Source organism: Lepus europaeus, chromosome 21 (assembly GCF_033115175.1).
Source record: "Lepus europaeus isolate LE1 chromosome 21, mLepTim1.pri, whole genome shotgun sequence".
NCBI lineage: Eukaryota > Metazoa > Chordata > Mammalia > Lagomorpha > Leporidae > Lepus > Lepus europaeus.
The window spans coordinates 45,506,595-45,530,263 of NC_084847.1; positions in this window are offsets into that span (position 1 = coordinate 45,506,595).

The following is a 23,669-nucleotide window of genomic DNA, read 5'->3' on the forward strand; positions in this document are numbered from 1 at the left end:
ACAGAGATTGGTATTTAGCATTTGATAAATTAACACAGTCCCTCTTCAGGCTTTTTCTAGTGTTTCAATATTTGGGTATAAGCACTGGTCCTTCCATTCTCTTTTCCCACCCCCATTCCCACCCCCCTTCTTCATTTCCTCTTGGTTCATGTCCATTAAAGATGTCCATTAAGAGGAGTCAACTGCTCATCGTAGCCCAGGCAGGCTCAGCTCATTGTCCCAAAAGATTGCCAAGCTCTGCCATGGCTTGAACAGATTTTGGCTCCCTCACTCATGTATACATTCACTCACACACATATGTACTTGTATGTTCAAAATCAAAAATATAGGCATAAAGCTGTCCCTTTAGAGGAATTGAGCATTTGCAAACTGAGTTCTGGCGGTGCTGGCCACCAGCAGCCTGCTGCTCTGTTTGTCTTCTGAAGGTGAAACACTCAGAGCACACAAGGAGAGAATAGAAACAATGTTGCTGGAGGCGCTGCACAAACAAGCCAGGCTCCCTCTCCCATAGAACAGCAGGTTACAGCCTCAGACTCACTCAGCTCCTGTCTTCCTCCTGAGGGAGGATTCCTGGGGAAGGGAATGGACCTACTGTCGCTCCTCAAGGCTCCTGAGTTCTTGCAACACAGACTGTGAAACGGGTTTATGACATCTTCAAAATTAAAGTGGTGTGGTTCTCACTCTTGCTCTCTCCATCCCCTTCTCTCCCCTTCCCTCCATTTCTCCCCGCTGAAAGCATGTTTTTCTACTAGATTCATTACATTTTTTAGCTTTTGTTAATATTTAATTATTTATTTATTTTTAAAGATGTTATTTATTTGAGAGGTAGCGTTACAGACAGTGAGAGGGAAAGACAGACGGAGAGGCCTTCCACCCTGCTGGTTCACCCCCCAGATGGCCGCAACGGCCAGAGCCGCACTGATCAGGAGCCAGGAGCTCCCTCCCGGTCCCCCACGCGGGTGCTTCCACTGCCCTCCCGGGACACAGCAGACAGCCAGATTGGAAGTGGAGCAGCCAGAACTCGAACTGGTGTCAGACAAGGGATGCCAGAGCCACAGGCGGACGCCCAGCCCAGTATGCCAGCTCCAAGATTTTATTTATAAAATTGAGAGGCAGGGTTAGAGACACACACACAGAGATCTTCCATCCACTGGTTCACTCCCCAGAAGGGGGCGGAGGCCAGAACTGGGCTGATCCAGAGCCAGGAGCCAGGCGCTCCCTCACTGCTTTCCCAGGCCGGATGGGGGAGGAGCAGCCAGGACTCCAGGCAGAGGCTCCGCCCACTCCGCAATAGCCTGACTTCTCTCCAGGTCCTTCCGCTGTCCCATGGACATCAACCAAGAAAGCCACCCAAATGAGTCAGACTCACATGGCGGCTCGCAGGAAGGGAACCGGGCAGGCACTGCGGCACAGCAGGTGAGGCTGCCACTCGGACGCCCCCGCCCACGTGCCCGGCCTGAGTCCCGGCTGCTCGGCTCCGATCCAGCTTCCTGCTAATGCTCCTGGGATGCTCCCGGGCATGGTCACGCAGGAGACTCAGACGGGCCCCTCGCTCCAGCCTGGCCCAGTCCCGCACTAATCCGGGGAGGGAACCAGCGCATGGAAAGTCCATTGCTCTGCTTCTGTGCCATGGCGTCAGTGGGCAGGTGGAGCAGGGAGGTGCTACGGGGCCAAGAGAGTGGGGAGTCCGAAGGGGGCCGGCAGGGTGCAGGGAGCCCCTCAGAAAGTGCAGGGCACAGGGAGGCCCCCAGAGCAATGAAGGGTGCAGGGAGCCCCCAAAAGCAGTGCAGGGCACGGTACCACACAGGGTTCAGGGACAGCAGAGCCCTTCCTCAAGGCTGTCCTGTAGGAGCAAACACAGCTGTATACCAGGCCCCCTGGGTGTAGACCAAGCTCTCTGGGATGTAGACCAGCCCTCCTTAGTGTAGACCAGGCCTCCCGGGTGTAGACCAAGCCCTCCGGGATGTAAAACTGCCCTCCCAGGGTCTATACTAGGCCTCCCAGGGAGTAGACATGTAGACCAGGCCTCCTGGGGTGTCGATCATGCCCTCCCAGATGTAGACCAGGACTCCCAGGTGTAGCCAGGCCACCCAGGTGTTGACTTGTAGACCAGGCCTCCTGGGGTCTAGACCATGCCTCCCAGGGTGTAGACCTGTAGACCAGCCCCCCGGGGTCTAGACCAGGCCACCGCAGTTTCTGAACTCACATCCGAGCCAATCGCAGGATCTGCTGGTGCAGCTCAGAAGAAAAGGGAAACCCATTCCAGATGAGGAGCTCCTGGGCCAGAGCCGCTGCTCACACACTGCGCCCCTGCAGGCCAGAGGAGAGCAGAGGACAGCACCACTCACTGAGCCTCCTGCATTTGTATGGTACCCTCTGCAGCAGGGGGCTTGGCTCGGCATAAGCCATGGGATGCCTGGAACCCTCCCTCGTGTAGCTGACCCCTGGCAGGGATGGGGAGATGTCACATTCCGTCAGTCTCCTAGCAGGCCTGACTAGTGTGAGGTCACCAATACGGGGTCACTGGGATGTCCTCCAAGACACTGTCCCTTTAAGCGTGGTGCCGGCAGGAGTGAGCACAGGCCCTGGGCAGGACAAGGGGAACTGCTGGCCTCCAGGGAACACCCTGGCTCCAGTTCTCTCATGCTGGGGATAGCCCAGTTGTCCTACCCCAGGGCTCAGGGGCTCCCACTCGACACGTGCCGGCACTGGAACTCACAGCTGTGCCCCCAGAGCCTCTGATGGAGCAAGGAGGGCTGCCGGGCTGAGGCCAGGCACAGGAGCAGGACCTCCCACGGCGGCACGGAGACCTGGGGGGCTGGGACTGCTGCCCACCTGCCATGGCCTCCCCACACGTGTGCTGACCTCCGAACCCTCTGTCACACTAGCAGCTAATGGGTCGATGGTGCAGGGATGGGGCAGGGCCCAGACCTAGTCCTGATGTATGAAGGCCTCTAAGGAGTGGGGGGCCGGATCAGGGGGCCGGGTGGTCCCGGCTGCATAAGGAGACCCCAGAGGGTGGAGGGCCTGCTGCTGTCTCTGCTGCCCGACGTGGCCTGTGGCCCTCCTTCCTGGGTGGTGGCCATGGTTGACCAGTGCCAGGCACTCGTGGCCAGGCCCCGCCTAGCAGACAGCCACAATCAGCCTGGGGGCCACCTGCTCTCGCGTATACGCCCACTGCACCGGGAGTGTTGTTTCTGGGCTCGCTGAGGCACGCAGGATCCATCCCCACGAGCCCTAGGCTCCATCGCAGTGGATGGGCGTGGCCCAAGGCCAGCTCAGTGACAAGCTCCCCAGGACCCAGGACTTTCTCTGGTGTTGGCCAAGGGCGGCCTCTGTGTGACAGCTGGTGACCGTGTCGGTGATGCCAGATGAGCCACGCCCTGCGGGTGGCCCTCCCACCCCCATCCGGGAATGGGGTCCTCCCGTGGACATCACTGTAGCCTTTGCCTGCTGGAGTCACTCATCCACCACGCCCCTAACCCTGCTGCACCACCCAGGCTCTGCGCTTCCAAGACCTTGGGTCCTAGCTGGGAGCTCCGTTGTGGGGTGGCGCCCCTGGCCCCACCTCCCCCAGCCCCCTGCCTGGCCTCTACCAACCCCCCACCCTGCCTCCCCCAGCCCCAGGCCCTGCCTTCCCCAGCCCCCGGCCCTGCATCTCCCAGCCCCACACCCTGCATCTCCCAGCCCCCCAGCCCTGCATCCTACAGCCCCACCCACAGGAAATGAAAGGCAGCGACAGTCTCCAGGCTGTGCCTCCACACAGCGCTACATGACCCCACCATGGACAGCACACGTGGCCATATGGACAGACACAACAGGATCAGGAAGGAAGCCGGACACGGAAGCCACCAGGCTCCTCTCACATGAAATGTCTGGGGCAGGAGGCAGAGCAGTGCGGCCAGGGCTGAGGGGCTTGGGACCCAGTGGGCTCAGGGCTCCTCCTGGTGGGAGTGGAGGTCCAGGAGCCGGAAGGCACCCAACAGCTGAGGCGTCCCCGTGGCAACTGTGAATCCCGCACACCGGGCGGCTCACTCGGGAAAAAACTCTCGCCCGTCCCCTCTGCCCTCAGACACAGTTCTGGTGCTCACGCCGGAGCCGGCTGAGCCTGTGCACCCCCCACCCCCGGTCTGGTAAGGTGAGCGAAGCACAGGAAGGCGTAGCAGAGTCATGGTTCCCCCCCACGACTTCACTCCTGCCTGTCCACGCCGCCACGTGAGCAATCCCACGAGTTCCCACCATCCTGTGCTTCCCCTGGCTAAAGTAAGCAGGTATGTGAACTACTTCCTTATCAAAAAGATTTATGTTTATTTCCTTTATGTGAAAGCCAGATTAGAGGGAAGGGGAGAGACGTCTCGTGTCCACTGGTTCACTCCCAAAATGGCCGCAACGGGCTGGCTTGAGCAGGAGCCAGGAGCTCCCTCCGGGCACCATACATGGGTACAGGGATGGAAGCCCCTGGGCCATCCTCCAGGGATTCCCCAGGACACCAGCAGGGAGCGGGATCAGAAGTGGGGCAGCAGGCCCTCAATCCAGCACCACGCGGGATGCCAGGGCCATGGGCGTCTCCACCCTATTCACCACAGTGCCGGGCCCCTCTGCAAACTCCTGGACCTCTGGTGCAACCTGTGATTTCCTCACAGAGCACCCAGCACGAGTCTCCAACACACATAGAACATGCCAGCGTCCAGCCCATGGTACCACTCTCACCTGAGCTGGGGGACACAGCATCCCAGGGTCCAGTCAATGGCACCACCCACACCTGAGCCTGGGGACACAGCATCCCAGCGTCCACCCAAGGCACCACCCACACTTGGGCTGCGGGACACAGCATCCCAGTGTCCAACCACAGTACCACTCACAGCTGAGCTGGGGAACGGCTGCTTTTAGACAAAGCTTCCCAGAGTCTGAGTCTCCTTCCCCTGGTAGCCTGGGGGTGGGGCGGGCAGATGCAGACAAGCTGGAGAGACCAGGCTTCAGCAGAGCCAAGACCCAAGGCTGCCGGCCCTGCTGCGCGGGGTGAGCAGAGCACTGGCCACCCTGAAGCACCGGGAAGAAGCCACCTCTCAGCCACACATCAGCAACCCGCAGCCAGCACCATGTGCCAATGAGGCTGGGGGCCTGGCAGGCCTCCCACTGCTCTAGGAACCCAAGGACACATCGGCAGCACCATGCTCGCGGGGTCATGGGTCCAGAAGCCAGGAGAGGGAGCCCTCCCTAGGGACCAGGCAGACCCTGCCACAGCAACACCTGTCGGCCAGGGAGCACTTGGTGCGGGATGAAGCCTGAGTGTTGACTGGAGCTCATCTCCTCTGCTACGGGTTGGTTTTTCTAAAGGCCATTCGAAAGGGTATTTCTGGGACTGGCACTGTGGCGTAGCAGGCTAAGTCTCTGCCCGTGGCACCAGCATCCCACATGGGCGGCAGTTCCAGCCCCAGCTGCTCGCTCTCTGCTGTGGCCTGGGAAAGCAGTGGAGGACGACCCAAGTCCTTGGGCCCCTGCACCCACGTGGGAGACCAGGTGGAAGGCCCCGGCCCCTGGCTTCAAATCAGCCCAGCTCTAGCCATTGTGGCCATCCAGGGAGTGAACCAGTGGATGAACCCCTCTCTCTCTCTCTTTAACTCTTCCAACTAAATAAAAATAAATGAATAAATAAATAGATAGATAGATAGCTTCATGGGCCAGTGTTGGGCACAGCAGCGAGGCTGCCACCTGTGCGACCAGAATCCTGTGGGGCGCTGGTTCAGGTCCCGGCTGCTCCACCTCTGCTCCAGCTCCCTGCTGATGGCCCAGGATAGCACCGGAAGATGCCCAAGTGCTGGGGCCCCTGAACCCACATGGAGACCTGGATGAACCTCCTGGCTGTGGCCTGGCCCAGCCCCAGCTGCTGGGGCCATGTGAGGAGTGAACAGTGGATGGAAGCGCTCTCTCTCTCTCTGTGTCTCTCCCCCTCTGAAACGCTTCCAATAACACAACAAATCTTTTTGTTTTTTTCACAGGCAGAGTTAGACAGAGAGAGAGAGACAGAGAGAAAGATCGTCCTTTTCCATTGGTTCACCCCCCAAATGACTGCTACCAAAGGCATGCTGCACCGATTCAAAGCCAGGAGCCAGGTGGTTCCTCCTGGTCTCCCATGAGGGTGCAGGGCCCAAGCACCTGGGCCATCCTCCACTGCCTTCCCAGGCCACAGCAGAGAGCTGGCCTGGAAGAGGAGCAACTGGGACAGAATCCGGCGCCCCAACCGGGACTAGAACCCAGGGTGCCTGCGCCGCAGCCAGAGGATTAGCCTAGTGAGCTGTGGTGCTGGCCCACGATAAATCTTAAAAGGAAAAGGAAACAGACCCAGGAGTCTCTCCAGTGCCAGAAGACTTCCTGCAGGCAGCAGGAGAGGGCGTCACAGACGAGTACAGGGGGCAGTGGTGAGCTCGGGGCTCGGGGGCCGTGGTGTCGTGAGAGCACAGTGCTGGGGCCGTGGTGAGCTGGGGGCCGTGGTGTAACACAGTGTGGGAGACCATGGTAAGCTGGGGGTTGTGGTGTCCTGAGAGCGCAGTGCTGGGGCCGTGGTGAGCTGGGGGCCGTGGTGTAACACAGTGTGGGAGACCATGGTAAGCTGGGGGCTGTGGTGTCCTGAGAGCGCAGTGCTGGGGCCGTGGTGAGCTGGGGGCCGTGGTGTAACACAGTGTGGGAGACCGTGGTGAGCTGGGGGCTGTGGTGTCCTGAGAGCGCAGTGCTGGGGGCCGTGGTGGAGCACAGTGCGGGGGGCCATGGTGAGCTGGGGGCCGTGGTGGGACACAGTGCGGGGAGCTGTGGTGAGCTGGGGGCCATGGTGGAGCACAGTGCTGGGGCCGTGGTGAGCTGGGGGCCATGGTGGAACACAGTGCGGGGGCCGTGGTGAGCTCGGGGGCTGGGGTGTCCTGAGAGCGCAGTGCAGGCGACAGCTCACCGCGGCAACCGAGCTCACTGCCACACTCTGCGCTGAGCTCCTGGGGGCCAGCCCCCCAGGCAGGGGGTAGAACACCTCTGGAGAACGCGCCTAGCCCTAAGAGAAGCCCAGACAGGGACCGTGGGGCCTTCCTTAAGGCCTGGGCAGACGATCCACCAAAGGCGAGATCCACACGCACCTCCCGGGCAGCCAGCTCAGAGCGGGGTGGAAGGAGATGTTTGCTGAGTCACAGCAGGGCCCGAGGCGGGGGCTCAAGTCCTCATGTCCCTGCCTCCCACCCCAGACCAGGTAGAGCTTCCAGCTCCCAGCTTTGTGGGAGTTTGGGAGTGAGCCAGTGAACGAGATATCTCTTTTACTCTTTCCAATATGAAAAATAAAGCTATGGCCCAGGAAGGCAGTGGAGGATGGCCCAAGTCCTTGGGCTCTGCACCCACATGGGAGACCAGGAGAAGCACCTGGCTCCTGCCTTGGAGCAGCGAGATGCGCCGGCCGCAGCGGCCGTTGCGGGGTGAACTAACGGCAAAATGGAAGACCTTTCTCTCTGTCTCTCTCTCTCTCACTATCCACTCTGCCTGTCAAAAAAAATAAATAAATAAAGCTAAAAACAGAAACCTACCCCCTCCAATCACACACACACACACACACACACACTCACATGCCCGTGGCGTCAGGGTTCCACATTGCACCTGCTGGGGTCGCTCTCAGGAAACTGGCCGCCCCCCCCCAGGAAACCAGTGGAGCGGCCCTGCACCTGCTCCCGACTCTTCCCAGGGTGGTGTCTGCAGTCCCCGTTCATGGGCTCGCCGACCACCACATCCGCCTCTGCCCCTTCTCACCGGGACGGGGTTGTGACACAGCAGGCTCACTGGGACCAGGGCATCCTGACCCTCATCTGAGAACCTGGGCCCCACTCCCCTCCTCGCCTTCCATGGTTTGGGGCCCCCTCCCATCCCAGCCCTCCAGCACTGTGCCCCACTACCCTCAGTGCCCTATAGGGCCGGACCCTCCTCCACTCCTCATCCTCCTGGGCCTAGCCCTGCTCCCCTTTTTGCCCTCCAGGGCTGGGCCCTGCTCTTCTCAGAGCCCTCCAGAGCTGGAAGCCGATCTCCTCCCCACCCTCCAGGGCCTGGGACCCACTCCCTCCTAGCCTTCCAGGGCCTGGGCTGCCTCCCATCACAGCTCTCCAGTGCCAGGCCCCACTGCCCTCAACGCCCTATAGGGCCAGACACTGCTCAACACCTGGACCTCCAGGGCCTGGGCCCTACTCCCCATGCTGCCCTCCAGGGCCTGGTCCCCACTCCAATTCTCACTCTCCAGGGCCTGTACCCCACACCAATCCTCGTCCTCCAGGGCCACAGCCCCACTCCCCACACAGCCGTCCAGGGCCATACCTCACACCCCACACTGCCCTCCAGGGCTGGGCCCCAATACCCTCAAAGCCCACCAGGGCTGGACCCTGATCCCCTCCTCACCCTCCAGGGCCTGGGCCCCATTCTCCACACTGCCCTCCAGGGCCTGGGTTCCACTCCCTCCTCTCCCTCCAGGGCCTGGGCCCCACTTCCTGCTTGCCCTCCAGGACAAGGGCCCCACTCCAATCCTCTCCCTCCAGGGCCAGGCCCTGATCCCGAGCTCACAATCCCAGGTCAGGCCCTGCTCCCCTCCTCACCCTTCAGGGCCTGGACTCTGCTCCATTCCTCGCATCCCAGGTCCAAGGCCCGCTCCACACACTGCCCTCCAGGGCCAGGCCACAATACCCTCCATGCCCTCCAGGGCAGGACCCTGCTCCCCTCCTCGCCCTCCAGGGCCTGCTTCCCACACCCACACCCCTGCAAACCCTCGTGGACAAGGGCCCCACTCCAAGCCTAACCCTCAAGGGCCGGGCTCTGCTCCCCTGCTCGCCCTCCAAGGTCAGGCCCCGCCCTCCTCCTCACCCTTCAGAGCCTGGGCCCTGCCCCCCACACTGCTCTCCAGGCTTGAGCCCCACTCCACTCAAGGCTCTCCAGCTGTGAGACCCACTCACCTCACCACCCTCCAGGGCCAGACACTGCTCCCCTCTTGGCTGTCCAGGGCCTGGGCCCCACACCCCTCCTCGCCCTCCAGGGCCTGAGCCCCGCACCCCTCCTCGCCCTCCAGGGCCTGGACCCACTCTGTTCAATGCCCTCCAGGTCCAGACCCCAGTGCCCTCAATGCCCTCGAGGGTCACACCCTGATCCCCTCCTGGCCCTTCAGGGCCTGAGCCCCGCTCCCCACGCTGTCCTCCAAGGCTGGAACCCACTCCCCTCAATGCCCTCCAGTCTGGACCCGGCTCTCCTCCTCGCCCCCCAGGGCTTGGGCTCCATCCACACGCGGCCCTCTAGGGCCTGGCCCCACTGTCCTCCACACCATCCAGGGCCAGACCCCACTCCACTGCTCGCCCTCCTGGGCCAGGCTCTGCTGCACTCCTTGACCTCCAGGGCTGGGCCCAGCTCCACTCAGCCATGGCCTTGGCCAACCTCCAGGGCTGGGCCTCACTCCCGTACTTGCCCTGCAGGGTCGGGCCCTGCTCCCTGGAGCTATGGCCATGGTCACCCTCTAGGGACAGGCCCCTTCTCCTCCTGGGGATCCAGGGCCAGTCCCAGCTCCCCTCAGGCAGGGCCCTGGCCACACTCGAGCGACAGGCCATGCTCGAGCGACAGGCCACTCTCTCTCTCCTCCTTGCACACCAGGGCCAGGCAAACTCCCCATAGGCAGAAGGTTTCACAGAGCTGCCTAGAAGGATATGGAAAACATGCACCACGACAAAGCTGTGCGCAGTTCATCAACATGTCTTGAAAGACAACAAACTCACAACTGCTTCCTTCCACAGACTTTTCAAAGTACCTCATGTTGCTCCCTGCATCACATTAAATAACGAGAACAAATGCTGGCACATAACAGAAACATCTTTGAAAGACAAGAAATACACCGTTACCAAGAGAGAGTCCTCTGCCCCAGTTCACACTTCTATAAGCTGACCACAACCACAAATTGCATTCCAGGCTAGATCAGGTTCTTGTCTTCCTAAGCACAACACCTATCCAGTTTTCTCCCAGATAAGCCTCTCTCCATCCCTGGTATGCCTGACACCTTTCTCGAAGTTTCCTGAATAACCGTGCACACATACCACAGTCCCTAAGAAAGACCACACTACACCCCTCACCATTTTCTTACTCTCATTTTCCTAAGTTTTGTGCCCAGGCCCTGTCCAGGTCTAACACTCGGAGACTCCACCAGTTCTACTAGGAGACCTACCAGCTCCTCCCTATTATGACTCTACTGAAAGTCACCTGACCTCCTCCATACACTCCTTAAATTTCCCTCTCTATGTCATAGGATGGCAATATACACAAAATACCTGATTTCAGCTCCCAACTCCTTGCATGCCCCAGGTTCTTCCATGGCATCTAACCCTCCACTCCCATCACACAAAATACCTCCATCCCGTCATTCTTAGCCCCAAAATCTAAAACCCAAACTTTTATTAACATGTCTCTCCAAACCAGACTTCTTAGGTTTTGTACTCTGACTCAACAGCACACACTTTTCCTCCAGGTCTCCCTCCCATTTCCTGGAGACCCAAGGCTCCCCCTCTTACCATGTTCTTTGGCCCCTAATTCTCTGCAGAGCACCAGGGACTCATTCCCCAACATCCTATCCACTCTGTCTCCATGGTCTCCCACTCTACTGAAGCCTACCAGGCCCCTACATTTCTCCCCATGCCTGTGGGGCTACCCCACGTGACCCTCCATGCTATGGGAATGAAGGCCACATCTCTGTCTGCATGGGCCACCCAACCCCAGGGAATGGGTTGTCCCTTCCCTTCCTCTTTGGTACCCAGGCTACGGCCACCACTGAGGGGGCCACATCTACTTACCAGTTGCTCCTCTCTAGGATGAAGGCCCAGCTGGCGTTGAGCAGGAAGCCGTGCAGTCTCCAGAAATTGAAGATTACTTGGAAGATGAGCTTCAGCATCCACTCTGGGTTAGTTTCACATCCAGGACTTCTGGGAGGGAGGAGGGGAGGGCGGCAGACATCCACTTCTCGGCTTCTTCATTGCTGGGCCGCTGCCTCCCCCACTGCCTCCAAACCTGTGGATTTCAGAGGAGAATGCTGTTGAGAAGTCCCAGGATCCCATCTCCTTTGAGGCAGGCCCTGGACATCTCTGTCCTGTAAGCTTACAGGCGCTAGCACCATCCAAATAGCACCCCCCCCCTTACTTCCAGGAAACACAGCGTCCATGAAGGAGGCCGAGCTACCTTGATGAACCAGGGGCAGCAGCCTTAGTCCCAGCCTGGCATAGCCACACTGTGTTCACCACGATTAGCAGCGCTCCAGGGACACCGTCGATCGAGATTCTGCTGATCAGAAGCTCAGGACAGTGTGGAGCTCTCTAGACCTCTGACGTAAGATACAGCCACTCCCGTTGGTGCAGCGCTCCGCCAAACTGCCCCTGCTCAGGGTACTGAATGGAGGATACCTGCCCAGCATCCTTGGCCTGGTCTGTGCCCGGGGGCTGCCCAGAGTCAGAGAGCAGGGCTGGTGCTGTGTTACAGCACGTTAAAGCCACAGCATGCAGTGCTGTCTTTCCATGTGGGTGCCAGTGTGTGTTCTGGCTACTCCACTTCCAATCCAGCTCCCTCCTAACGTGCCTGGGGAAGCGGTGGAGGATGTCCCAATTCCTTGGGCCCCTGAAGCCACATGGGAGACCCAGAAGAAGGTCCTGGATCCTGACTTCATATTGGCTCAGTTTGGCCATCACAGTCATTCCGGGAGTGTACTGGCAAATGGAAAACCTCTCTCTCCCTCTCTTACTCTCTCACTCTCTCAATCTCCTTCACCTGCACTTGCTCTGTTTCTCTCTCTTTAATTCATTTTTTAAATTTGATTGTTTTTTTTGACAGGCAGAGTTAGTGAGAGGGAGAGACAGAGACAAAGGTTTTCCTTCTGTGGTTTTAACTCCCAAATGGCCACAATGGCCGGTGCTACGCAAATCCAAAGCCAGGAGCCAGGTGCCGCCTCCTGGTCTCCCACACGGGTGCAGGGGCCCAAGCACTTGGGCCACCCTCCACTGCCCTCCTGGGACACAACAGAGAGCTGGAATGGAAGAGGAGCAGCCGGGACTAAATCTGGTGCCCATATGGGATGCCAGTGCTGCAGGCAGAGGATTAGTAAAGTGACCCACGGCGCTGGCCTTCTCTCTAATTCTTAGAAATAAATGAAATAATCATTTTGAAAAAAAAAACACTATCATCTCATTAGATAGAGAAATAACCTGAAAAGATTCCATCCCATTTATGATAAAGAAACCTCCACAAAATAGGTATAAAAGAAATACGTAACAAAATCTTAAAGGCTAGTATCACAAATCAACAGCCAATGGCATGCTGGATGGGCAAAAAGTGAAAGAAATTTTCTCAAACATGTAACAACACAAGGATATAACCTTCTTCCACTCTTACTGAACGCAGAACTGTGAATTTTCACAAGAGAAAGAAAGGAGAAGAAAGAAAGAAACAGCACCTAGATTATAAAAGAGAAAGTGAGTTTCTAAATGCTTACAGGTGACATGATATGGTACCAGAAAAAAACTAAAACAATCCACCAAAAACACTGCTAGAACTGGTGAAAAAATTCAGTGAAGTTTCAGGTTACAAATAAACATACTGTGTAAGCAGCAGTTTTTACACATTAATGATGAACTTACTGACAGAGCAAACAACAAATATCCCAAGGATGATAACCACAAAAATAAAAGGTTTAGAAAAAAATTTAACCAAGAAGCCAAAGAGCTCTATCACGAAAAATCACTATACACTGATGAAAGAAATCACCAAGGACACAAAAGTGGAAAGATGTCTCTTTTGGTGGATTTGAAGAATCAGTATAATTAAAATTTCTACTTTTATTTCTAATGCTACCTAAAGATTCAATTAAATTTTCATCAAAATACCAATGACGTTCTTTACAGAATTACATAAAAAAACTTAAAATTCATACAAAATCACTGAAGATCCATAATAGATAAGGTGTTCCTGAGCAAAAGAGAAACAAAGTTAGCCCGAATACCAAACAACACCTGGTTCAAAGCATTCTACAAACAACACGAAGCAAAATATCATAGCACTTGCATAAAATGTGACACACAGACCAATAGAAGAAAACAAGGCGAGCTCCAAAATTAGTCCCAATATGTACAACACCAGATTTTTACAAACGGACTCAGACCATCCATTGGAAAACGCTTCAACAAGTGGTGTTGCCAAAAATGTATATATTTGAAATTAGATTCTTAACTCCCACAAAATAAGAAAATCAACTCAAAATGGATAAGAGACCTACATCTATGACGCAGGACTGTGAATCTTTTTGAAGGAAATACAAGGAAAAGCTCCAAGACACTGAAATAGGGGATGACTCTTAGACAAGACCCTCAAAGCCCAAGTAGCAAAATCAAAACCTAACAAATGGGATCAAATGAAATTAAAAGCTTTGCACAGCAAAGGAAGTCATCATAGAGTGAAGAGACAACCAAGAGAATGAGCAAAAGATACTCGTCAGCTACCTATTGAAAAGGATTAATATCAAGAATACATCTACAACTTAAAAAAACAGCCAAAAAAATATCCAACCAATTCAGTTATGAAATGGCCAAAGGAACTCAACAGACAGTTCCCCATAGATATACAGATGGCCAACAAATACAGGAAAAAAATGCTCAACATCACAAGCTATCAGGGAAATGCAAATCAATCCACAATGAGAAATCAGCTCACAAATACATATTGGATAAAACCACAGGACAAGCTGGCGCCGTGGCTTAACAGGCTAATCCTCCACCTTACGGCACTGGCACACTGGGTTCTAGTCTCAGTTAGGGCGCCGGATTCTATCCCAGTTGCTCCTCTTCCAGGCCAGCTCTCTGCTATGGCCCGGGAAGGCAGTGGAGGATGGCCCAAGTCCTTGGGCCCTGCACCTGCATGGGAGACCAGGAGAAGCACCTGGCTCCTGCCTTCAGATCAGTGAGATGCGCCGGCCGCAGCAGCCATTGGAGGGTGAACTAATGGCAAAAAGGAAGACCTTTCCTCTCGTCTCTCTCTCTCTCTCTCACTATCCACTCTGCCTGTCAAAAAAAAAAAAAAAAACCCACAGGACAGATAGTCACAATGAGGAGGAGGATGTGGGAAAAGGGGAACAATTACACAGTGGTGGTGGGAATGTAAATTAGTGCAGACACTGTGGAAAACAGTATGGAGATTTCTTAAGAAACCAGAAACAGACTTGCCATATTATATGGAGTAATCCCTCTACTGGCTAAAACTCAAAATACATGAACGTATTGTATCAGAGAGATACGTTCACAATAATTACTGCAGTATGCTTCACGGAGTGACAACAAGAAATTGATGAAGACTTCTAACATCACCAGTGGAATGGGTAAGAATAATACTATACATACATACATACACACACACACACACACAATGAAACAAACTTGCAAATCCCTCTTTCCACAAACTTTTTCAAGGACCCTCATGATGCTCTCTGCATTAACTTATATAGCCAGAACAAATGTGGGCACACCACAGACACTCCTTTGAAAGCCAAGAAAAACACGTTTACCAAGAGAAATCCTCCGCCATAATTCTGACTTCTACAGACTACAAGCCACAAACTTCATTCTCAAGCTAAATCAGGTTCTCCATGTACCTAAGCCCCCTATCGACCCTTATCTTATTTTGGATAAGATCTTCTCCATCTCTTGGTAGTCTGGAGACTTTGGTCGAATTTCCTGATTAACTCAGCACCCATTTCCCAGCCCCTTCTGAAAGTTCCCTCTGCCCACCTCCCGATTTCCTTTCCCTCACTTTAACTAAGATTTCTCTCCAGGCCCTGTCCCGGATCTAACACTCTGATACTCCACTAGTTCTGTTTTTTTTTTTTTTTTTGGTTTTTTTTTTTTTTTTTTGACAGGCAGAGTGGACAATGAGAGAGAGACAGACAGAGAGAAAAGTCTTCCTTTACCTATGGTTCACCCTCCAATGGCCGCTGCAGCTGGCCCCACTGCACTGATCTGAAGCCAGGATCCAGGTGCTCCTCCTGATCTCCCATGCGGGTGCAGGGCCCAAGCACTTGGGCCATCCTCCACTGCACTTCCGGGCCACAGCGCGCCTACCGTGGCGGCCATTGGAGGGTGAACCAAAATGGCAAAAGGAAGACCTTTCTCTCTGTCTCTCTCTGTCCACTCTGCCTGTCAAAAAAAAAAAAAAAAAAAGAAGGGGAGAGAGAGAAAGAGAGAGAGAGCTTCTCTTCCTAGGTGTCTGAAGTTGCTGGAGCCCCAGGATGAAGCTGGAAACTTGAGTGGAACCTGGATGGAAACCCCAGGTCTCATCCTGGTACTCTCAATGCTGGGCCCAAAGATTGCCCAAGCAGTTTACACACACTGCATCGTGGGTCTGATTAAATGCATCATGGGTCTAATCATGTGTATGAAAATTGGGAAGTGGAGTTCAGAATACCTTGGCAACTGAAACATCATACTGTCCTTAGCTAAGATCTTAGATAACATAAAAGATTTGGGCAAGGTTCATCTGCCAGTGTCCATGTCCCATTGTGGTATGTTCAATTTGTCATCCTTTTCTGGTGACTGTCAATTGAGGGTAAAGCCCACGGCATTGACCTCTTACCCAGCCTGAGGAAGGCCTACGAGCAGAAAAGGGGCAGCTCTGTTGTGATTGATTTGAAGGAATGCTGTACACTTACTCATCCCTGCTCTGGGGTTAGTGTAAAACTAGGTTCCATTGGTCATGAGCCCTGTAAGAGCCCGTCTACACCTGCTACCCCGTGATGGGCTGGGAAGTGGACCAATGTGGAGAGAGCGGCCAGTGCACAGGAGCGAGTGTGCTCCACATGTGGCTCACAGTCCCACTGAGGGTGATGACGTCACCTGCACAGAATGTTGGCAAGGCCAGACTTCTGTGATGTCATCCTCCATGGCAGTTATTAGGCCTCGCTGCCAGCACAGTGGCACAGGGACAGGCGCCGAGGCCAGGGACAGAGCAGGGAGAGCGGTCTGTGGGGAGAGGGCCTGGGGAGCAAAGGAGTGGTGGACACAGGTGAGGGAAGGGCGAAGGCAGGATGGGGGTATGGGCACGGGCAGGGTAATGGAGGGTGTGGACAACTGAGGGTGGGCCGAGGGAGGGCCGAGGGAGGGCGAGGGTGGGCCGAGGGTGGGCCGAGGGAGGGCCGAGGGAGGGCGAGGGTGGGCCGAGCGTGGGCTAGGGTGGGCCGAGGGAGGGTGAGGGAGGGCGAGGGAGGGCTGAGGGAGGGCGAGGGTGGGCCGAGGGTGGGCCGAGGGAGGGCGAGGGTGGGCCGAGGGTGAGCCGAGGGTGGGCGAGGGTGGGCCGAGGGTGGGCCGAGGGAGGGCGAGGGTGGGCCGAGGGAGGGCAGAGGGAGGGCGAGGGTGGGCCGAGGGAGGGCGAGGGAGGGCCGAGGGAGGGCGAGGGTGGGCCGAGGGAGGGCGAGGGAGGGCGAGGGTGGGCCGAGGGTGGGCCGAGGGAGGGCGAGGGTGGGCCGAGGGAGGGCGAGGGTGGGCCGAGGGTGGGCCGAGGGAGGGCGAGGGTGGGCCGAGGGTGGGCCGAGGGAGGGCGAGGGAGGGCGAGGGTGGGCCGAGGGAGGGCGAGGGAGGGCGAGGGAGGGCCGAGGGTGGGCCGAGGGTGGGCCGAGGGTGGGCGAGGGAGGGCCGAGGGAGGGCGAGGGTGGGCCGAGGGTGGGCCGAGGGAGGGTGAGGGTGGGCCGAGGGTGGGCCGAGGAAGGGCGAGGGTGGGCCGAGGGAGGGCGAGGGTGGGCCGAGGGTGGGCCGAGGGTGGGCGAGGGTGGGCCGAGGCTGGGCCGAGGGTGGGCGAGGGAGGGCCGAAGGAGGCTGAGCGTGGGTTTAGTGTGCAACTGGGAGGGAGAAGGGGAGCATGGGGTGATGGCGGTGGCAGGCATGGAATGGGGCACTGGATCCGGGGCAATGGGGAGAGCAGTGGAAGAAGAGACTGGGGGCCAATGTGGGGGTTCCCTGTGGCATAATGCTGCACCATGGGCATGGGTACGAGGGGAGAGTGCTGGGTATTACTCAACCCAACCTGCACTCCCCTGTCTTGTGACGAGGCAAGGGTTTGAATCCCTGAAACCAGATCCAACTCATTGCCTGTGTTTATAAATAAAGTTTCCACATTGATCCGAAAATTACCGTGTGGTGTGTAATTTTTCACAAAGATGTATGCATTTGAAACAGAAATGAGTGAAAGAGGTGGTGACAGAGAGGTCTTCCTTCCTCTGGTTCACTTCCCACAGGACCCCAACAGTCAGGTAGGGGCCAGGATGGAGCCTGGAGCAGGGAAGTCCTACTGCTCTCCTAAATGGGTGGGAGGGCCAAAGTACTTGGGCCTGGGTCTGCTGTATTCCTAGGCACACAAGCAGGAGATTGGATGGGAAGCGGAGCAGCTGGGACTTGAAATAGTGCTCCAATGTGGGAGCTTAGCTGAACAGAAGCTCCAAAAAGGTTGGCTCCCTTGTGAAGTGTCATTGATTATAAGAGTTTGCACACCCTAGGGATGGAAGGTGGTGTTCCATCTGCTAGTTCACGTGCACACCACGCTGGGTACTTCTGCCTGAGACAGTGTTGGGACCCCCCAGGTATACATACAATCTTTGGCACCTCCCCTTGCCAGCTGAGGGAGGCCTGGTTTTGAGTGGAGAGCTTCACTGAAGAGGGCCGACTCACCTCGTGGGACTAGAGATGGGAGGGGAGGTCCTGAGCCCAGCTGGGTCCTAGGCTGTGTCTGCTGCTGAAGGAGGCACACATGTCCGGCTTTCCCCAGCAATGTGCTCGACAGCTATGAAACAAGACAAAGCCAACAACCTTTAAGGCCTCTGGGAATCCACCAACAAACAAACAAACAAACCAACCACAAAACAGACAGCACTGATTGATGGAGAATTGCAGACCACCCAGGAAAGGAGAGTGGGAGAAGGTGGTGTGCTGGCCTGGAGCCGTGTCCCTTTCCTCCCCACCCTGAGCTTGTGGTGCTACCAGGGTAGGTGGGGCTGTCTGTGAAAACCAGCCGCTTGGTTTGTTGGACATGGTGTGCAGGGGAGAGCAAGGAACCCGTGCTCAAGTCCTCGCCAGTAAAAAGAGCAAACTTCACAGGACAGAACACAGGAAAGCGGCAGTCCTGCTGGCCAGAGGTTAGAGGCCCTTTGGGACAGGGGAAGACCAGTGTGCCAAATGATTTTATTTTTTTGTGATTAGTTATTTATTTGGAAGCCCAAGATACAGAGAGGGTGACACAGAGAGATCTTCCATCCAACTGGTTTACTCCCCAGATGGTTGCAACAACCACCATGGAGCCAGGCCAAAGCCAGGAGTCAGGAGTCATGAGTCAGGAGTCTTCCAGGTCTCCCGTGAGGTTGGAGGGGCCCCACGCACTTGTTCAATCTACCACTGCTTTCCCCAGGACATCAGGGAGAATCCTGATCAGAAGTGGAACAGCCTGGTTACAAACCAGTGCCCATATGGGACGCTGCCATTACAAAAGGTGACTGAACCTACTATGCTACAACAATGGCCCCCAAATTTTTATTGACTGGAAAGGCAGGGACACACAAAAGAGAAAGAGACAGGTGGGGAGACCTTCCATCCTTGTTTAGCCCTCCAAGTATGTAGAACATCCATGGCTGGGCCTGGCAGAAGCCAGGACCCAGGCATTCAACCTGGGTCCATGCGGGTGGCAAGGACCCAACAACCTGAGCCACTACCTGCTGTCTCCCAGGGTGGGTATTACAGGAAACTGGAACTGCAAGGAGAGCTGGGACTTGAACTCAGGCCCTCTGTTATGGGATGGGAGCGTCCCAACAGGTGGTGTCATCGCTGTGCCACACACCCTCCCCCGAAGAGAAGTCTACCAGGAGAATCCTGGATGCCATGGTTGGGCTAGACTGAACTCAGCAACCAGGAGCTTCATTCATGTCGCCCACGTGGGAAAGCAGAGAAGATGGCCCATGTCTTTGGGCCTCTGAATCCAACTAGGATACCTGGGGGAAGCTCCCCGAGTCATGGGGTGCAGAAGATCTGCTCCACCTCATTAAGCTGTCCCATCCTTGGAGAGAGAGCCATGTTCCCAGAACCAGCTCTCTGTGGCTGCTCCACCTTGGCTTTGAGCCCCTGAGCCTCTGATACGTTGAGTGCCTGGGAGTACCTCACAGTCCTACCTGGGTGCACAGCCCCCACCAATCCTCCAGGCCAGACTCAAGGTCAGTGGGGAACAGGGACTTTGCTCTCTGGCAATATCCCTGGATCCCACACGTGCACCAAGAGTCACTCGCCATGGCCCCTCCTTGTTTCACAATGGCACCTCCTCCCCACCATCTGCCCAAGACCTGCTCAGCTGCTCCTTATGCCCATAATGCCACCTGCCCTCTCTCAGCCACCTGTTTGTGGGGAAACGGGGAGAGGGAAATGTGCCCCTTTTTTCCCACTGGGTAAGTGGGTACCCTGTCGCACTGAGGACTCCAGGCCGCATTCACAGACACTGGAGTCAAACAGCCTCTCCCTCCAGCTAGATCACCAGTGTGACGGGTTTCTGCACTCTGATCTTACCTCACCTCCAAAGCTGGTGCAGTCTCCCGCTCTCGGCTCCTGTGGTCGTGTCTTGGGTCTGTGTTCTCATTAAGTGTAGAAAATCATCAGCTCCCAGCACCAGCACTACTCCTGTCACTTCTGCCCCTCTGGAGGTCCTGTGGCCTGCAAATCCCAGCATCAAATACAATACAGCAGCTCCAGCCTCACCCTCTGGCAGTGACTAAGGGGTTTGCTTGCTCCATCTAATGGGCTTCACTGCTACTCCTGGGGCTCTGGCCCATCATGCAATAGCTCAGGGCCACATAACCAGCTGTCCCAGGGTCAGCTTGGCCTGCTCCCAGAACCATGATCTCTAGCACTTCTTGTATCACGTTTGGGTGATGGGTGGTGAGCCGTCACTGGGCCCACTCACAGAGCCAGCCAGGGGTGCTTCCAGAAAGAATGTCATTTCTGCAGCTCTGTTCCCTCACTCTAGTGGTGGCTGAGGGACTCCATACCAGGGGGCCAAGCAACTCCAATGGACCCCAGAAATACCCATACCCTTCATGCTACTGGAGTGAACTACAGCAAAATAAGCTCTAGGGAGAGGCCGCTATGGTATTTCACGTGAAACAGAGACAAAACATGCTACATAGTCAATACCTAAAGACAGACTTACAGGAAAAATCCTTCAATCCTGGAAAACCATCCCTTCAAAATGATACCAAAAAAACCTGATCTACCAGATGTGCGAGAATCAACATAGGGACAGAAGAGTGAAAAGTAAAACAATAGGCTACTCAAAAAGAATATAACAACACTAGAGTGCCAGACCACAAAGAAAAGGTGGTGGGTAAATTGCCAGATAATGAATTCAAAAGACGGCCTAGAAGGATACTCAGAGACACAAGAGAATATGGACAGTTACCTGAACATTCTGCAAGTGATGAATGATATCAATGAATGAAAACTTCAACAGAGACAGAGATCTTGAAAGACTAAAGAGAAATCTTAGAAAGCATGAAGTGACTGAGGCAAAAAAGTTACAAATCTCAACAACAGAGACTAGATTGAGCAAAAGAAAGAATACCTGAACTAAAGGATGAGTCTTTTCAAATATACCAGTCAGACAAAAGGAACAAAAGAGAACATGGCCTCCTGAGACCAGCGGAACACAACATAAACAAGTACTCACATTTCCGCAGTCACTGAGGGAGAAGAAGAACCAGTACAGTGAGATAACAGCCGAAAACTTGCCCAGGCTGGAGAAATATATGGACACTGATGTACGGAAGGCTTCAAAAGTCCTTGAGAGAAGTGACCAGAAAAAGTTCTGTCACCTTATACTTGTACTCAAAAGAACAACACAAAGAGAGAAAAAGAACTGAATCAGAAAAGCATTGGTCTCTTTTAATGGAAACCCCGATTAGATTATTAGTACATTTTCCCCACAAAGATTAAAGGACTCATAAAATAGAAAATCCATTCATGATTAAAATCATGAACACATGACATCTAGAAAAAAATTTCTCAAGATAATAAACCCATACATGACAAACCCTCAGCCAATGTCGTATGAAATGGAGAATTCCAAAGCATTTCCTCTAACATCTTTGACCACATAAGGATAACAGTGGGCAGAGTGCACTCTCACTGGTCTGATTCAATATGAAACTAGAGGTCTTAGCCAGAGTGATTAGGCAAGACTAGGCAATCAAAAAACATGCAACTGAAAAGATAAAATCAAATTATCCTTGTTTGCAGTTGGCATGATTCCACAGGGTGTGAAAGAGTTTCCACCAAGGGACTTTTAAGTAGAATACTATATTTAATACAATAACAAACACACTGAGAAAGAACTTAGAAGGGTAATTTTATTCCCAATACTATAAGAGGTATAAAACTGCTTGGATTAATGTCAGCTAAGCATGCGAAAGACTTCTACATTGAAAAATACAAAAACAATTGCAAATTTGGTAGGAGATAAAAACAATTTAAGACCTACCATGTTCATGGACTGGAGAAAATACAATTATTAAAAACAACAACACTTACCCTAAGTAATGTACAGGTTCAATGAAACTCCAATCAAAATATCAATAGTAAATACAACACTAAAACTCACATGGAAGCACAAAAGAATGGATAGACACAGTAACCCTGAATAACCATATCAAAGATGAAGCCCTCATAATACCAGATTTCAAGACAGCCTACAGAACCAAAACAGCATGGGACTAATAAAAATCATACAATAGGTCAGAAACCCCAGCAATCAACGCACCCATCGACAGCTGACTTACCTTTGACAAAGGCCCAACCAGCCTGCTCAGGAGAAAGCTCTTATTCCAATTAATGGTACTGTGTAGACTGGACATCCACATGCAGAAGCGTGAACTTGACTCGTTATTTCTCATCCTACCCAAAAATTAAAGGCATAAGGAATCAAAAGTCCTAAATGTAAGACCTAAAAGTACAAAATTACTAACACTAAGGGGAAGCACATGGATCTATAGATGACAGTTTTTTTAGATAAGATCACAAAAGCACACAGGATAAAAGCCAAAGTAGGAAAGTGGAGTTAGATTATGCACAGCTAACAATCAACAGTGAAGGGCCAGTAGAGTGGGACAAAATATTGGCAAATTGTTCATCTGAATGGATTAACATCCAGAACACATAAGGAGCCTAATAGCTCAACAATCCAAACAAATAATCCAATTAGTAAATGGGCAAAGGATCTCAATAGACATTTCTCAAAAGAATATAAATGACAAAGAAATACATCAAAAACTGCTCAAGAGCAATGCACAGAGGGGAATGCAAACCAAAACTGTAATCAGTTATCATCCCACTCCAGTCTGAATGCCCATTATGAAAATGGCAAAAAAAACAATGATCATAAGGAAAAGGGAATCCTAACACATTTCTGGCTGGGATATAAAGTAGTATAGGCCTTTAAGAGAACACTGTGGAGATCCCTCAAAAATGAAAAACAGAACATCCAGAGGCCCCAAGTATCCAGCCTCTGGGGATATTCTTTGAAGGAACTGAAATCCGCACATTAACTAGAAACCTGTACCATCATGTTCACTGTAGCTCTAGTCACAATAGCCAAGATACACCGTGAACTTACGTATACCTCAATGAGTGAGTGGACAAAGAAATGTGCCAGACATAAAAAGCAGTGTGAATTCAGCCACAGGTAAAGAAGAAATCTTGACACACATAGAAATCATGGGTAGAACTGGAGATCACTGTGTACAGCAGAATAAGCCAGACACTGAAAGAAACACGACCTGCTGTCTCATATACGGGACTTCATATACAGTTGGTCTGAATGTTAAACAGTGATTACTAGAAGCCTGGAAATGAGGAGGAAGGGGAAAGGATTGGAAAATGAGTATGAAAGAATACCTGGGTGAAGGTACCAGATTCTCTTCTTGGCAGCACAGTAGGGCAACTATAATCCATTGTAAATTTGTATATTCTGAATCTTACTACTCAGAAAGAAGGAGCTGGTAGGTTCCAAACAAAGAAAAAGGAAATGAAAAGGCTCATTTCTAGGTATGACTGGAGTGTATGATGTGTATGTTTTGAAATATTGCACTGTACCCTTTAAAAATGTACAAGTAATACATGTTAACTCAAAACTAACAAATATAGCAATTGTGAATCAATTTATAAACGCAAAAAACGTTAACTTGAGCAAATATTTATCCCAAAATAGAATACCTGTGTTTGATTCTCATTTTTGCTCCTGACTACAGGTCATGTGGACACTGGGAGACACTGGTGATTGTTGAAGTCATCGGGGTCCTGCCACCCCGGATGACCTGGACTGAGTAGCTAATCGCTGGCTTCAGCCTGGTACAACCCCATCCTGGGCATATGCAGACTAGAACAGCAAATGAGAGCACTCTCTCTGTCATTCTCTTGTTTAGTTTGTCTGTATTGCAAATCCCAAATAAGTAAAAATAATTCAATTGTTGACAAATGAAAAAAATCCCAGAATATTGAAATTATAGAGTTCAGGATTTTCCATACAGCTACAACCATGACATGCTGTGTGATGGTGAAAAAAACAAAAAGAAAACTGACATA